General features: G+C 33.1%; 1 long non-coding RNA gene across 1 annotated transcript in view; it reads right to left on the minus strand.

Annotated features, from left to right (window-relative positions):
- Positions 1-3957, minus strand: part of LOC308487283 — an 80670-nt gene extending 76713 nt beyond the window's left edge. The window contains exons 1-2 of the long non-coding RNA XR_013991683.1: positions 3793-3957; positions 2397-2510 (exon numbers count right to left, since the gene is read on the minus strand). This is a non-coding gene — a long non-coding RNA (uncharacterized lncRNA). The remainder of the gene's footprint in view (positions 1-2396; positions 2511-3792) is intronic.
- Between the last annotated feature and the right edge of the window lie 10958 nt (positions 3958-14915).

The raw sequence follows: 14915 nt of genomic DNA on the forward strand, positions 1-14915 counted from the left end.
AATACCCTCATGCATGACATATGATATCAAGTCTTCCAGATAGAGAATTTGGAAGACTTTGAAGGCAACCTGTCAATGCCACAATAATAGATATAGTCAGAATCTGAGACATACAATGGATCACATGAAACTTGGGACACATTTTCACTGAGATCTGGGAGGGCGAATGCCTGAGGAAACAAAGATGTTGATTAAGGAACCCATTTTATTTAGAAGTCTTCACTTTCAGGAAAAATAGCAAATATGTTATTTATGAGTCCAGGATATATTCAAAAACTAAGATCACATAGAAGTAGATGACCCTTGAAACATGAGAGGACATATGTGTGTCAGTAAAGTGAGTCCAGAGAAAGAGGATTTTGCAAAAAGCTGCAGAACAAAAAGAAGTAATAAGTATTAGTATTAATGCTTTGGATTTCAAACATAATCAAACTGGCTCAAGCACAATGAAAATTTGTGAGTTTTATAACAGACAAGTAAGGGATACAGATGACTTCAGAGTAAAATCAGGAGATCAAAAAAACCTCAAGATATTCACTCTCTCCATCTCTTGGCTCTGCCTTCCAATGTCTTGGCATCATTCTCAGAAAAGCTTTTCCCAGACAGTGGCAAAGCTTTTCAAATGTAGTGTCAAGTTTACTCCCTATCAGATTAGCAAACTCAGAGAAAAAGGCAAACACTACTTTCCCAATATTTCCAGCACCTCTTTCCCAACAGTTCAAGCCAAAGACCTAAAGGCTGACTCTTAAGAGGTCTAGCTTGGTTTATAAGCCTGTCCCTGAACCTAACATTGTATGTCAGGGGGATGGAATGTCCTGAATGTTCCAGCATAGATCACATGCCTTGCCCTGGAGATGAGAAATGAGGTCAACTGTGCCTGGACAACATGAGTGAAACATGGTCTCTGAGTGGTTTCTTAACAGGAAAGTGATGTACTGTTACCCATAAAAGAGTAAAAGATGCTTGGCAGGAATAAACAATAAATATTCATCACATCCATATATCAAAAACTTCTATTTCATATGGGCCTAGAAGACATTATCACCAAAAGTTATTGCTAAGTATAATAATTAATTATAAAAGAAAACTAACAGTCTTATCATTATGGTAGTGGGAAGTGTTCACGTGCATGTAAGTGTGTTGTCTAATACATTGCTGATTTAGGATACCATATTTGTCCAGAAGTGTTTATGATAAAAGTTGAGTTCCATTTTTGCTATTACTATTGCCTTTGATATTTTTGGTTTGGATTATTATTCCAAAATCCTTTTTTTTAATTCCTTCTTTTTTTTTAACTTTTTTTTTTTTAATTTATTGGGGTGACAATTGTTAGTAAATTTACATAGATTTCAGGTGTACAATTCTGTATTACATCATCTATAAATCCCATTGTGTGTTCACCACCCAGAGTCAGTTCTCCTTCCATCACCATATATTTGATCCCCTTTACCCTCATCACCCACCCCCCACCCCCTTACCCTCTGGTAACCACTAAATTATTGTCTGTGTCTATGAGTTTTTCTTTCTCATTTGTTTGTCTTATTCTTTTTGGTTTAGTAACAAGTGTTGGAGAGGCTGTGGAGAAAAAGGAACCCTCATACACTGTTGGTGGGAATGCAGACTGGTGCAGCCGCTATGGAAGGCAGTGTGGAGGTTTCTCAAGAAATTACGAATAGAATTACCATATGACCCAGCAATCTCTCTCCTGGGTATCTACCCAAAAAATCTGAAAGCATTTCTCTATAGAGACATGGGTACTCCAATGTTCATTGCAGCTTTGTTTACGGTGGGCAAGACATGGAAACAACCAAAATGTCCTTCAATAGATGAATGGATAAAGAAGTTGTGGTATATATACACAATGGAATACTATTCCGCATTAAGGAAAGATGATATAGGAGCATTTGTGACAACATAGATGCATCTTTTTTTAACTTTTAAAATTTATTTTAAGTGTGTTTTTCCCGCACCCATCAGCTCCAAGTCAAGCAGTTGTTTCAATCTAGTTGTGGAGGGTGCAGCTTACAGTGGCCCACGTGGGGATGGAACCAGCAACCCTGGTGTTATGAGCATCATGCTTTAACCAACTGAGTTAACTGGCTACCCCCCCCCAATTCTTTCATTTGTCAATGTTGAAGAAATATATATCCATTTATTTATTTATTTATTTATTTATTTATTTATTTATTTATTTATTTATTTATTTGCTAGATGACTTTGCAGCATATTAGAGTATACAGAGTATATTTTCTCACTCAATTGATATTGGGCTTGTCCATGTGTCTTGCTTTGACCAATGGAATGTTTAAACAAATAGGCAATCAAAGGCTTTAAATATTATTTTATGATTAAACTTGGTCCCTTGTACTTCTGCCTGGCACCATGAAAGGACATACCTTCTGTAGTCACTGAATGAAGAAAATGGATCAGACATGACTTCAATTTATAGCTTGGAGTCAAGACGAGGTAAACTGCTGCAGGAAGCAGATCTGCCCCAAATAACCTGCACACTTGGGAGCAACAAAAATAAATATTTGTGTTTTAAATGCATACGATTTTGAGGTTATTGATTATACAGAATTATTTCAGCAAAAAAATAATAAACTTTTTACACTACTTGTGTGTTACATTCCACTCCTTTTCAACATAACATATTGTATAATATTGGTACTGTTAAAAATAGTAAGAAACTTTAGACATATAACAGAGTATTTCATAGCACCCTTTAAAATAATTTAACTTTTAAACCTCTCAAAAACATTTCCCATGCAAGATATTGAAATTTGAAATATAGCATTTTAAAGACTTCTTTCTGTATTTAAGTTTTAAAGCAACATATTATGCTCCTGTAGATATTTTCAAGCTGTCCTGAACAGGGAGGGAAGTGAGTGCAGGCAATCCAGCCCACTACTCCATCCCACTGCGGTTTCAAACAGAGAAGCCTCATTACTTGATTTTTATACATTAAGCTTTGACATAAACTTTCCATTTTTAAAGACACTGAGAAGTGGATGGCGGGGAGGAGAAGAGTAGGTGATTCTTCTGCTATGTCAAAAAAAAGTCTGCAACATATTTGACTATGCAGTCATCTTACCTAGAAAATTACAAAATTTCTCCTTACTTCTAAAAGTAATGTGTTCACATATATCCTATTTAAATCCAAATATAAATAAAAAATAAATATGCTAAATGATACATCACAGGGGAAATACTCCTTTTCCCCATAGCCTGCATTATATTATTAAAAATAAGTATTGTTTGAATCACCCCTTTAACCATGCCTTTACCAAAGTATGCCCCATATCAAAAATTGTCGCTTAAAAGATTTTAGTTCCTTGGGAAAGGTACTCTTTCTTGAGAAAGGAAATGAAATATTGTATCATTTGCACTCCTAAGTGTCTACACTTCTGGAATAAATATGCTACAACTAAGTATAAAATGAAAACACTTTCATGTAAATTTTCAGCTGATGTGTAGAAATGATGATGACATATTTGACATTCAGAGCATCTTTAACCTTAAGTGGAAAATGACATAGTAGGCAATGACTAATAGCTAGTGGTTGGAAGACTACCCAGAGCCTACATACATAGCTTCTCCATTTTTGATGTCAATAATTACTACCACTATGGTTACATCTCTGAGTTAAGATATTACCTTCAAATTTTAAAAGTAATTATTAAAAAGTGATTCAGTAAATAGAACCTATATTAAGCCATGAACATCTATTAAATCTTTGAAGCAATGAGCAGTCTTTAAAGACTTGTTTTCTCTTCTCTTTTGGTAGCTTACCAGGAAGCTGACTCCACAGGTCTGAGTGAGCTCAATGGGAGAACAGGTAATGCCAGAGGCTGGATTCTGGAGCCATCTTTTCTAAAGTCCCTCATTCGCTGTTCCCTCCATGTATTTATATCCCATTGTGGGAATGGAAGTACCCGTTTACTGGATCATTTTCTGTGATTACTCAATCCAAATGTGCCATCCAAAGTATAACTCCCTGTGGAATAATGATATCTCTGTAGCATTATATGCATTTGTAACATTCCCCAGTAAACATTCTTTTACAGTTACTATAATATAGTATCTCCTTTGAATGACAAACATGGTTTTTTTAAAACAAAGTATTTTATTTTTGTTGGCAATTATTTTTAATATTATTTTTTCCAGAATAACTGTACATCCTTATTTTTTCTTACTGAGGTATAATTAACATACAATATTATAGTAGTTATAGGTGTACAGTATAGTGATTTGGTATTTGTATAAATTGCAAAATTATCACCACAATAAACCTACTTAACATCTGTCACCATACATAGTTACAAAATTATTTTTCTTGTGATGAGAGCTTTTAAGATTTACATTTTCTGCAATGTTCAAATATGCAAGACAGTATTACTAACTACAGTCACCATGCTGTATACTACATCCCCATGACTTATTTATTTTATAACTGGAACTTTGTACCTTTTGACTTCCTTCACCCCTTTTGCTCACCCCCCACCTCCTGCCTCTGGGAACCACCAATATGTTTTCTGTACCTGTAAGCTTGGTTGTTTGTTTGGTTTTTGTCTTTCTCTGTCTAACTTATTTCACTCAGCATAATATCCTCAAAGTCTACCCATGTTCTTGCAAATAGTAAAATTTTCTTCTTTTATATGGCTGAATAATATTCCATTGTATTTACATATCAAATTTTCTTTATTCATTAATTTGTCAGTGGATACTTAGGTTGTTTGCATAGCTTGGTTATTGTAAATAATGTTTTGAACATGGGGGTGCGTATGTGTTTTCAAGTTAATATTTTCCCTTTTTTGGATGAATACTAAGAAGTGGAATTGCTGGATTATATAGTAGTTCTATTTTTAAGTTTTTGAGGAAACTCCATGCTCTTTTTCATAGTGTCAGCACCAATTTACGTTCCCATCAACAGTGCACACGTGTTCCCTTTTCTCCACTCCCTCGCCAAAAGTTGTTATTTCTTATCTTTTTGGTAACAACCATTTTAACAGGTGTGAGGTAATATCTCATTATGGTTTTGATTTGCATTTCCCTCATGATTAGTGTTGTTGAACATCTTTTCCTGTACTTGTTAGCCATCTGTATGTCTTTTTTGTAGAAAAGTATCCATTCGGATCCTCTTCCCATTTTTCATTGGATTGGTGTTTGTTTGTATACTATTGAGTTGTATGAGTTCTTCATATATTTTTTATACTAACCCTTTATCCGATATTGCATTTGCAAATATTTTCTCCCATTTAGTAGGTTGCCTTTTTATTTTGCTGGTGGTTTCTTTTGCTGTTCAGAAACCTTTTAGTTTAATGTAGTCCCACTTTTTTTTGTTGTTGTTGTCTTTGCTTTCATGTCAAATCCAAAAAATCATCACCAAGACTGATGTCCAGGAACTTATTGCCTATATTTTCTTTCAGTAGTTTTATGGTCTCAGGTTTTACATTTAAGTCTTCAACTCATCTTGAGTTAATTTTTGTGTATGATGTAAGATAGTGGTCCAGTTTCATTCTTTGCATGTGATTCTCCAGTTTTCCCAACAGTACTTATTGAAGAGAATGTTCTTTTTTCATTATTTATTCTTGGCTCCTTTGTCATATATTAACTGACCATATAGGCATGGGTTTATTTCTTGGCTCTTTATTCTGTTCTATGGTCTATGTGTCTGTTTTTTTTTACCAGTACCATGGTTTTTATTGTTTGTTTGTTTTTATTACTATAGCTTTGTGATATGTTTTAAATCAGGGCATGAGATGCCTTCAGCTTTGTTCTTATTTCTCAAGATTACTTGGCTGCTTGGGGTCTTTTGTGGTTCCATACAAATTTTAAAATTACTTGTTCTATTTCTATGAAAAATGCCATTATAATTTTAATTGGAATTGCATTGGATCTATAGGTCACTTTGGGTAGTATGGGTATTTTAACAATCTCAATTCCTCCAATCCATGAGCATGGAATATCTTTTCATTTATGTGTGTCTTCTTTGATTTCTTTCATCACTGTATAGATCTTTGACCTTCTTGGTTAAATATATCCCTAGGTATTTTATACTTTTTGGTGCAACAGTAAGTGGGATTGTTTGCCTAATTTCTATCTCTGAAAGTTTGTTTATTAATGCACAGGAGTGCAACAGATTTTTGTGTATTGATTTTGTATCCTGCAACTTTACTGAATTCCTTAGTTCTAACAGCTGTTTGGTGTAGCCTTTAGGAACTTCTCTATCTGGTATGTTATCAGCAAATAGTGACATTATACTTCTTCCTTTTCAACTTAGATGTTTTTTTTAAATTTATTTTTCTTCCCTAATTTCTTTCACATTGAATGAAAGTAGTAAAAGTGGGTATCCTTGTCTTCTCCCTAATCTTAGAGGAAAAACTTTCCGATTTTTACCATTGAGTTCTGTGAGCTTACAAACACATTGCGTTTTTAGAGTAGTTACCAAAAGAAAACAATTTTAATGGAAGGAATTTGGAGGGTAAAACTGTAAAATTGTCAGATGTCATTTTTGTAGGTTCTCAATGAGCAAATAATTGCATAAGGGTAGGAGGGTTCCAAAAAAGAGAAAGCAGACCATCACTGGACATGGATAGGAATTGCAAAGCAAATTACCTAATAGAGAGATCTCTGACTTTCCATTAAAATATCACTAGCAAAGAGTAGTGAAAAAAATATAGAAACTATAATTCAGAAGTTTTTTACGTTTTCTTGTTTTTTCTTCTTCATTTTTCTTTTAACATTATTGATTTTAACACAGAATACTCATTACCCTTCTAAAAATATCAAAAAGCATGATCATTTTTCCCTACTCAGTGTTCCTTTTCCTAAGGAATAGCTACATTTACAGATTACTCTGGCTTCATTCTGCTACTTCACTCACTAGAGGAAGTAGATAACATCTTTTTGATGAGTTTGGAAAGAAACATTGGAAACATGCAGCCAAGCTCCTTCTTTCTCTTGGTCCTGATATACATGTTGACAAAAATATGTTTTTCTTTTTTTCTTCTAAAGAAGTTCTGCCCCTCTCTAGGGGAGCCCTGCTTGGATTTAGGCTGTTGAGGCGGAATATCTAATTCTTATGTTCACTATCAGGAATGCTACTTGCCCATTGATACAAACTGTGTTCTCCTATGTCCACTTTTTAATAAAGGTGATGTTTTGGTGTCTGTCTTCCTATTCTTTTGTTTTGTTTTTTTTTTTTCAATTAGTTTTACCCAGGATCCAGAAAAGTGTATTAAAAAGTTGGGAAGTCTCTTTGCTTATACGTTAAAAATGTTTTCATACAGTACCTCTAACATTAAACCTCTATGAAACTGTACTTTAACAAAACATTCTCATTCTCAGAAAAATTTTTGAGATATCAGTCCTTTTTTTCCCTTCTTTTTAAAGCTGTTTTTGTAAAATGGATACAAATTTCTTCATTGGTTTGGCACCTTTAGAGTAAAAGGCAGAAAATACTTTGTAGCAAATAACGATTTTTCTTTCAAATGAAAAATCTAAAAGTTTATTCTCATTGAAGGGAACTTTGATAGATATAATTCTGTATTTTAATTAAAAGTACATTAAGACTCATTCTGATATTAAAAAAAAAATGTTGTATATCTGTACTTTCTTCTACAAGCCAACAGTATTATTAAAACCATCCGTTTCCAGAAGATTAAAGGGCTTTGTTTAATTCTATAGTATTCTTGAGGTGTCACTTGACTGACAGTTAAATCAAGGGATAGTTGTAGTATTTCCATCCCCAATTATATAAAAACAGTGAGCAGACATCAGGTTGTCATTCAAAATCAATTATTTCAACATGACAATAGAAGCCTGGAGCGAGGACTGACAAATACAGATTCATGTAAATCTGAACCAATTCAAAGACTGGCAGATCTATGTGCTAACAGACTGCAATAGAATTCATTTCATTGAAAATGTAAAGCTGGGGGCTGGTGAGAGGAGAAAAGCAAACCATAAAGATAATGTACACTAAAACTAATTCTGTATTAATATCAAGTGAGGAATGATAGTTCCTAGAATTTCCCAGTGATAACGTGATTATCTTACATAGGTAGTGATATCCTTTATATTCAAAAATGCCATTGCCGGTATCAGTACATCACACCTAATAGAAAAGTCTTGGAAGAAAATGTATTTTTCTGTTAGTTTCATTCGACTTTCCCAACATATTTTCCACTAGTATCCCATAATTCCTCCTCTCCAGCTTTGCTAATCAACTGATCGACTCATCTCCACACAGTCTCTCATTCCTCTCTGTCTTTGTCATCATACCTTTTCTTCTACTGGAATGCCCTTACAAATCCTTACAAATCCTTCCTTACAAATCCTCCTTATCCACCTTCCTTTTCCACAAAGAATTTTCAGCACGTGCATTATCTTCCTCCTTTGAAATTGAACAATCTACTATCCATACTTTATTATGCACAACTTAATTATTTTCCTCTATTTTCATATAGTATATTTGGCTTTCCCAACTGTACTTTGTATTTAAACATAGGCAACATGTTTCAAAGTACTGAAAAGTGTGTTGTGCACTTAATAAATAAATATGTTGGATTGATTGATGCGCATTTTTATCACAGCATACAGATTTACTTATTCTGTCTTGACTTGTGGCCCCCTATAGCACACATTAGATTATAATATACAAAGCTGAGGCTAAAATTTCTGATACAGACATTCCTACAGATCCTATGACCTAGGCAGGACTGAATTAGAAACACGAAATTCAAGAGGGATTTTCCATTAACTTTCAGTTGAAACTGGCAGGACTTCAAATTAGAGTAAAATGTTACTTTCTGCTCCAGTTCCAATGCATTGTGATTTTTCTTCTTTGAGTTAGATTTTAGGAATATATCAGATTGCCAGCCCTCAGCATTAGAATAAGAGACACATCTTTATTCAGATGAAGAAGTATGCATTTTACCAGAAATAGTGGTTAGTGTGGTATATACAATTTTTCATTTAATACACAAAACTGAAAATGTAGATATTACTTTCAATTTACAAATGAGGACACTGAGGTTCAGAGCGGTATTTCAAAAATGTCCATTGATTGAATTTATTATGAAAATATAATCATTTCTTGACTGAAAAACATCTTTAGAAGTATTAAGGAAAAAACAGTGAGTTGCATTTGGCAGATATGCAATTGCAGGAAAATAATAAATATGACCTTTTATTCTAGTGTACGTGGTGTTCTTTGTACCTAAATCCTTTCAACACACCTATTTCTACCTCAGAACAGATTAGGTAAGTGGCTCAGAGCCACACTTCTTTTCTCCCCCCAGTGTATGTTCAAGGACAAAAAGAGCAAACAGACTGTGTATTTGCTCATCTGTTCAATTTCTTGTAAAAGATCTCCAAAGGTCTTTTAATGTATCACTTTTCCTTTTTTTTTTTTGTAAGTGTTGTTTTTATTGGAGTTCTTAAATGATTTTTTTCTAAAACCTTGTGATTTTCTGCAATGGTAAGCTACATCTGATATATTTAGATTTTCCCCCCTTTATATCTAGCTTTTTTTTTTTTTTTGAAGACTCTTGCAAGGGCAAACAAAACAAAAGGAATATTGAGGCTCACTGAAACTAGCCTAGAGATTGCAGGGGGCAACAGAAGGAAGGCCACCCACATCTTTTTCTATGAGAGGTCACAGGAAGAAGGGAGTTTATTTAGGGACATTTTAAAGACATCTTTTGTACTCCGGGGGCATCTTCTATCAGAGCAAGGGAGTATGTTGTGATTATTTAACAGTCACATAGGGCCACCTGAGGTATGAGAGAGGTTTTAACCCAAACACAAAGTTCATTTCAAATACTAATCTATTTTTCATTTTTTCTTTTCTTTTTTTTTTTTTTTTTTGCACAGAAGCTGGTAATCTAGGATCTATGTGTGAACGACTTTCTCTGAATATATTTTTGCACTTGGTTTACTTAGGTTGGTATGATACACTATATTTAAGTTCCTTGAACACTGTAGATCCCCCTAATGTCTATGCATGACTTAGGCTTTGTAAATGAAGGGACGCTTATGTGAATAAAGTTATTTGATGGGGACAAAGAAGTCATATGTGAACAAAATAATTTCAGACCCTGACAAATTTTCCAGTCACTTTCAAATTGGAAAAAATGAATTTGCTTTGATATATCCATAAGAACAAAATACAAATGTTTAAAACACTTTGGTTTCCCAGTGGCTGGTTAGCTCAGTTGGTTAGAATGTAGTGCTCTTAACAACAAGGTTGCTGGTTCAGCTGCGCCCTCCACAACTAGATTGAAACTACTACTTGATTTGCAGCTGATGGGTCCTGGAAAAACACACTTAAATAAATAAAAGTAAAAGAAAAAAAATACACTTTGGTTTAAATAATTAGAAATTTTTCTGTTGTTTGCAAAAACTGTCTCATTTATCTCTTTATACCACAGAAAGTGATCTCTTTAGAGGTTGGTTTATTAGCCATTAGTGTCTTTTTCGAAGCTTTTATCATATATTAGTCCAGTATCTAGGTGTACTTTATTTTGAAGCTGAATGATAATTGTGATGATACTAATAAACATAATATTGAGATTACTCTGGAAAAACACTGAACAAATGTCCCAGTCATTCCCTGTGATCAGGTAAGTCTATGATTATGTTTATTGAGTTCAGTTTTGATTTACAAGTAAAAGTCTAATCATGAATAATAATGATTTTTCAACACAAATAGTTATTTTTCCTTCCATCAGAAAAGAAATAACTCAATATTTACAGACAGAATTGCTTTTGTAGATAAAATGAAACATCTAAAGGAAGAAATTCTTAACACGTTTTTACATATGAAAAAAGTATTGCAAAGCACAAGAACATAATAAAAATGGATTTCAAATTTATTATATCCAGATCAGTGTGGCATCATTTTCCCTGTTTTAAGAATATGTACTTGGTTGACATAGTAAGGACATCACTTACTGAAAAATTGACTGTTTTTTATGGCTTAAAAATCCTGAAAACATAATGGCATTTTGCCAAAGTACATGATTTTCCCATGTTTTCCTCCCCAGCTTTATTGAGGAATAACTGACAAATAAAATTGCATATATTTAAAGTGTACGATATCATAAATATACCATATTTTGCCTTGTATAATGTGCACTTTTTTTGCCCAAATTTGTGAGGGAAAAATAAGGATGCTCATTATACATGGGTAGTACTAATTCCATGTCTATATAAATGTTTTTTTAATTATTTTATTTATGCTTATGAGTTAAAAATGTAACTCTAGAAATCAATAACAATATCTGTATGCAAAACAATACCCTGGAATACAATAATCGGTTTTATTGAATTTACAACAAACTTGCAATGACGAAGCTTTCTTGGCCTTCTATAATGCATAAATATCCTACATTTGTTACCGGGACATAAAATTTCTTGTACCTTGTGTCTGTTCTTGTGTTTTGTAATTATTTGTTACATAAAATTTCTTGTACCATAATATGTTTAAAAATAAATGCTAAAATTCCTTTATACTACAAAAAATAAGCACCTGAATGTAAACAAATAAAAATTTGAATTAAAACATGAAAATGAAAGATTTTTTCCCCCTGAAAACTTGGGCCAAAAACGTGAGAGCACATTATACATGGCAAATCCAAAGATCAAGTTAAATTATCATCAAGATCAAGTTAATTCACACATCCGTCACTTCACATAATAAACATTTTTTGTGAGAACTTAATATCTACTCTCAGCAAATTTCAAGGTACAATTCTACATCATTAATGACAGTCACCTTACTGCATATTAGATCTTCAGAACTTACTCCTTTTATAACTGAACATTTGTATCCTTTGTCCTACATCTCTCCATTTCCCTACTCCTGGGCCCTGACAACAACTATTTCTACTCTGTTTCTATGAGTTCAACTTTTATTTTATACAGATTCCATTTACAAGTGATACCACAATATTTGTCTTTATCTATAATAACTTATTTCACTTAACATAATGCCTTCCAGGTTCATACACGTTCTCACAAATGGCAGAATTTCCCTCCTTTTATGGCTAAATAATATTCCATTATAGATATCACATCACATTTTATTTATCCACTCATCCTTTGACAGACATTTAGGATACCATATCTTGACTATTGTAGTATTTCAATGAACATTAAAGTGTAGATATCAATTCAAGATACTGATTATATTTCCTTCAAATATATACCCAGGAGTGGGATTGCTGGGTTATATGATAATTCTATTCTTAGTTTTTGAGGAACCTCTATACTACTTTCCATAGTGACTGCACCAAATTACAATCTCATCAAAAGTGTACATGATTCCCTTTCTTCACATCCTCACCAACATTTATCTCTTATCTTTTTAATCATAAATATTCAAACAGGAGAGAAGTTCTATCTCATTATGGTTTTGACTTGCATTTCCCTGATCATTAGTGATGTTGAGCACCGTTTTATGTGTATGGGTCGTTTCTTTGTCCTTTTAGGAAAAATACCTATTCGTGTCCTTTGACCAGTTTTCAAATGGGTTATTTGGTTGTTGATATTCAGTCTTAAGAGTCCCTTAATATATTATGAATATTAACTCCTTATCAGATAGATGGTTTCCAAACAGTTTTGCCCATTCATCAGATTACTTTCTTAGTTTATGGACTGTTTCTTTTGCTCTGCAGAAGCTTTTTAGTTGATGTAGTCCGACTTGTTTATTTTTGGTTTTTTTTTGCCTCTGTTTTTGGTGTCATATCCATGAAATCATTGCCAAGACCAATATCATGAAGCTTTTTTCCAGTTTACTTCTAGAAGCTTTACTGTTACAAGTTTTACATTTAAGTCTTTAATCCATTTCAAATTAATTTTTGTGAGTGCTGTAAGATAGGAATCCAGTTTCATTCTTTTCATATGCACACCCAGTTTTCTCAGCACCATTTATTGAAGAGACTTTCCCTATTATATATCCTTGGAACTCTTGTGAAAGATTAGTTGACTATATATGTGTGGGGTTACTTCTCTCTATGCTGTTCCATTTTTCGATGTGCCTGTTTTTACGCTAGTACCATACTGTTTTGATTATTATAGCTTTGTACTATAGTTTGAAATAAAGAAGTCTGATGTCTCCAGCTTTCTTTGTCTTTCTCAGGATTGCTTTTGCTATTTGGGATCTTACGTGGTTCCATATGAATTTTAGGATTTTTTTCTATTTCTGTGAAAAATGCATTGGATATTTGATAAGGATTGCATTAAATCTATAGGTCACTTGGGTAGTATGGACATTTGTAACAATATTAATTTTTGTAATCCAAGAACACAGGATATCTTTCCATTTATTTGTGTTTTCTTCAATGTCTCTCATTAGTTTCTTGTAGTTTCAGTGTATAAATCTTTAACTCTTCAGTTAAATTTATTCTTAAGTATTTTATTGATAGTATAGTAAATGAGATTACTTTCTTAATGTCTCATTTTGATAGTTCATTTTTAGTGTATAGAAACGCAACTGATTTTTGCATGTTGATTTGTATCTTGCAACTTTCTGAATTTGATTATTAGCTCTAATACTTTTTTGGTAGTCTTTATGAGTTTCCATATATAAGATCATGTTATCTAGAAGCAGAAACAATATTACTTTTTCCTTTCTGATTTGGATGCCTTTTATTTCTTTCTCTTGCCTAATTGCTCTGTCCCGGACTTCCAATACTATGCTGTCTAGAAGTGGTGAGAGTAGGCATCTTTGTCTTATTCCTAATCTTAGAGGAAAAGCTTTTAGCTTTACACCATTGAGTGTAATATTACCTGTGAGCTTGGCATACTAACCTTTATTATGTTGAGATACATTCCTTCTATAGCTAATTTGTTGAGAGTTTTTATTATGAAAAATTGTTAATACTATCAAATGCTTTTGCGTTTCTATTAAGATTTCATGACATTTATGACCTGAAAAATCAGGGTTAACCAGGAATTAATTAAATTTTGGAAAAATCAGAGAGAGAACGAGAGGAATGTCTCTATTCCAAGGTCATATCTTTACTAACAATCAAAAAATAATACATTTTCTTTATTTCCTTCCTTTCATTACCCTAATTTATTTTACAAATAATCATTGAGCTCTTACATAATATGTGACAGACACTGTCCTGAAACTAAAGATTCAATAATCTGAGGAAGTAAAACAGTACAAATAGGAAATCAAGTGCTTTTCAATGCCAGGGAAGAGATAATGGTGACCTAGGTGAAGAGGTGACAGAAGATACAAAAAAGTTCAAGGAATCAAGAAATATTTTGAAGATACAATTAATAGGTCATGCTAAGGTTTATGTGAGAATAGGAAACTGTTGTTGAGAAAAAGGGGGGAAATCCAGGAAAAGCCTCACGTTTCTAAGTAAGTGGTGAGACAGAGCAGTGGGGAGTAGCAAAAGCCTTGCTGGAGGAAAAAACTGAAACATTTTGGATATGTTAAGTATATGATGTCTATGAAACACTGAAGTAGAGATATCAAACATTTATTGGAAATGTGGGGTTGAAGTTCAAGAAAGGATCTGCATTGCAGAGACAGCTCTCTATGCAAAAGTGTTTCAAATCTATAGAAATTATTGCAGTCACTTAGAGGAGAAACAATAGAAAAGAGAATTAGATCCAAATGAGTCCTTTGATCAAATAGAAAATGAGACAATAAAAATATCTAAAAAAACAACAGTCAGTGAGAGAGAAGGAAAACCAGGAGTAGAATCACAGAAGCCAAAGGAAGAAAGGAGGAGGGAGTGGCTCACCATATTGAATACTATTGTAAAGTAATGTAAAATGAGGCTAGAGAAGTACATTGGATTAATAACATGTCTTTGATGATGTTGACAAGAGCAGATTCAAGGAAGTTATGATGACAGTAAAAAGATGAAAATAATAGGTATTAAGGA

This window comes from Rhinolophus hipposideros (genome assembly GCF_964194185.1).
Source record: "Rhinolophus hipposideros genome assembly, chromosome: 19".
In the NCBI taxonomy this organism is placed as follows: domain Eukaryota; kingdom Metazoa; phylum Chordata; class Mammalia; order Chiroptera; family Rhinolophidae; genus Rhinolophus; species Rhinolophus hipposideros.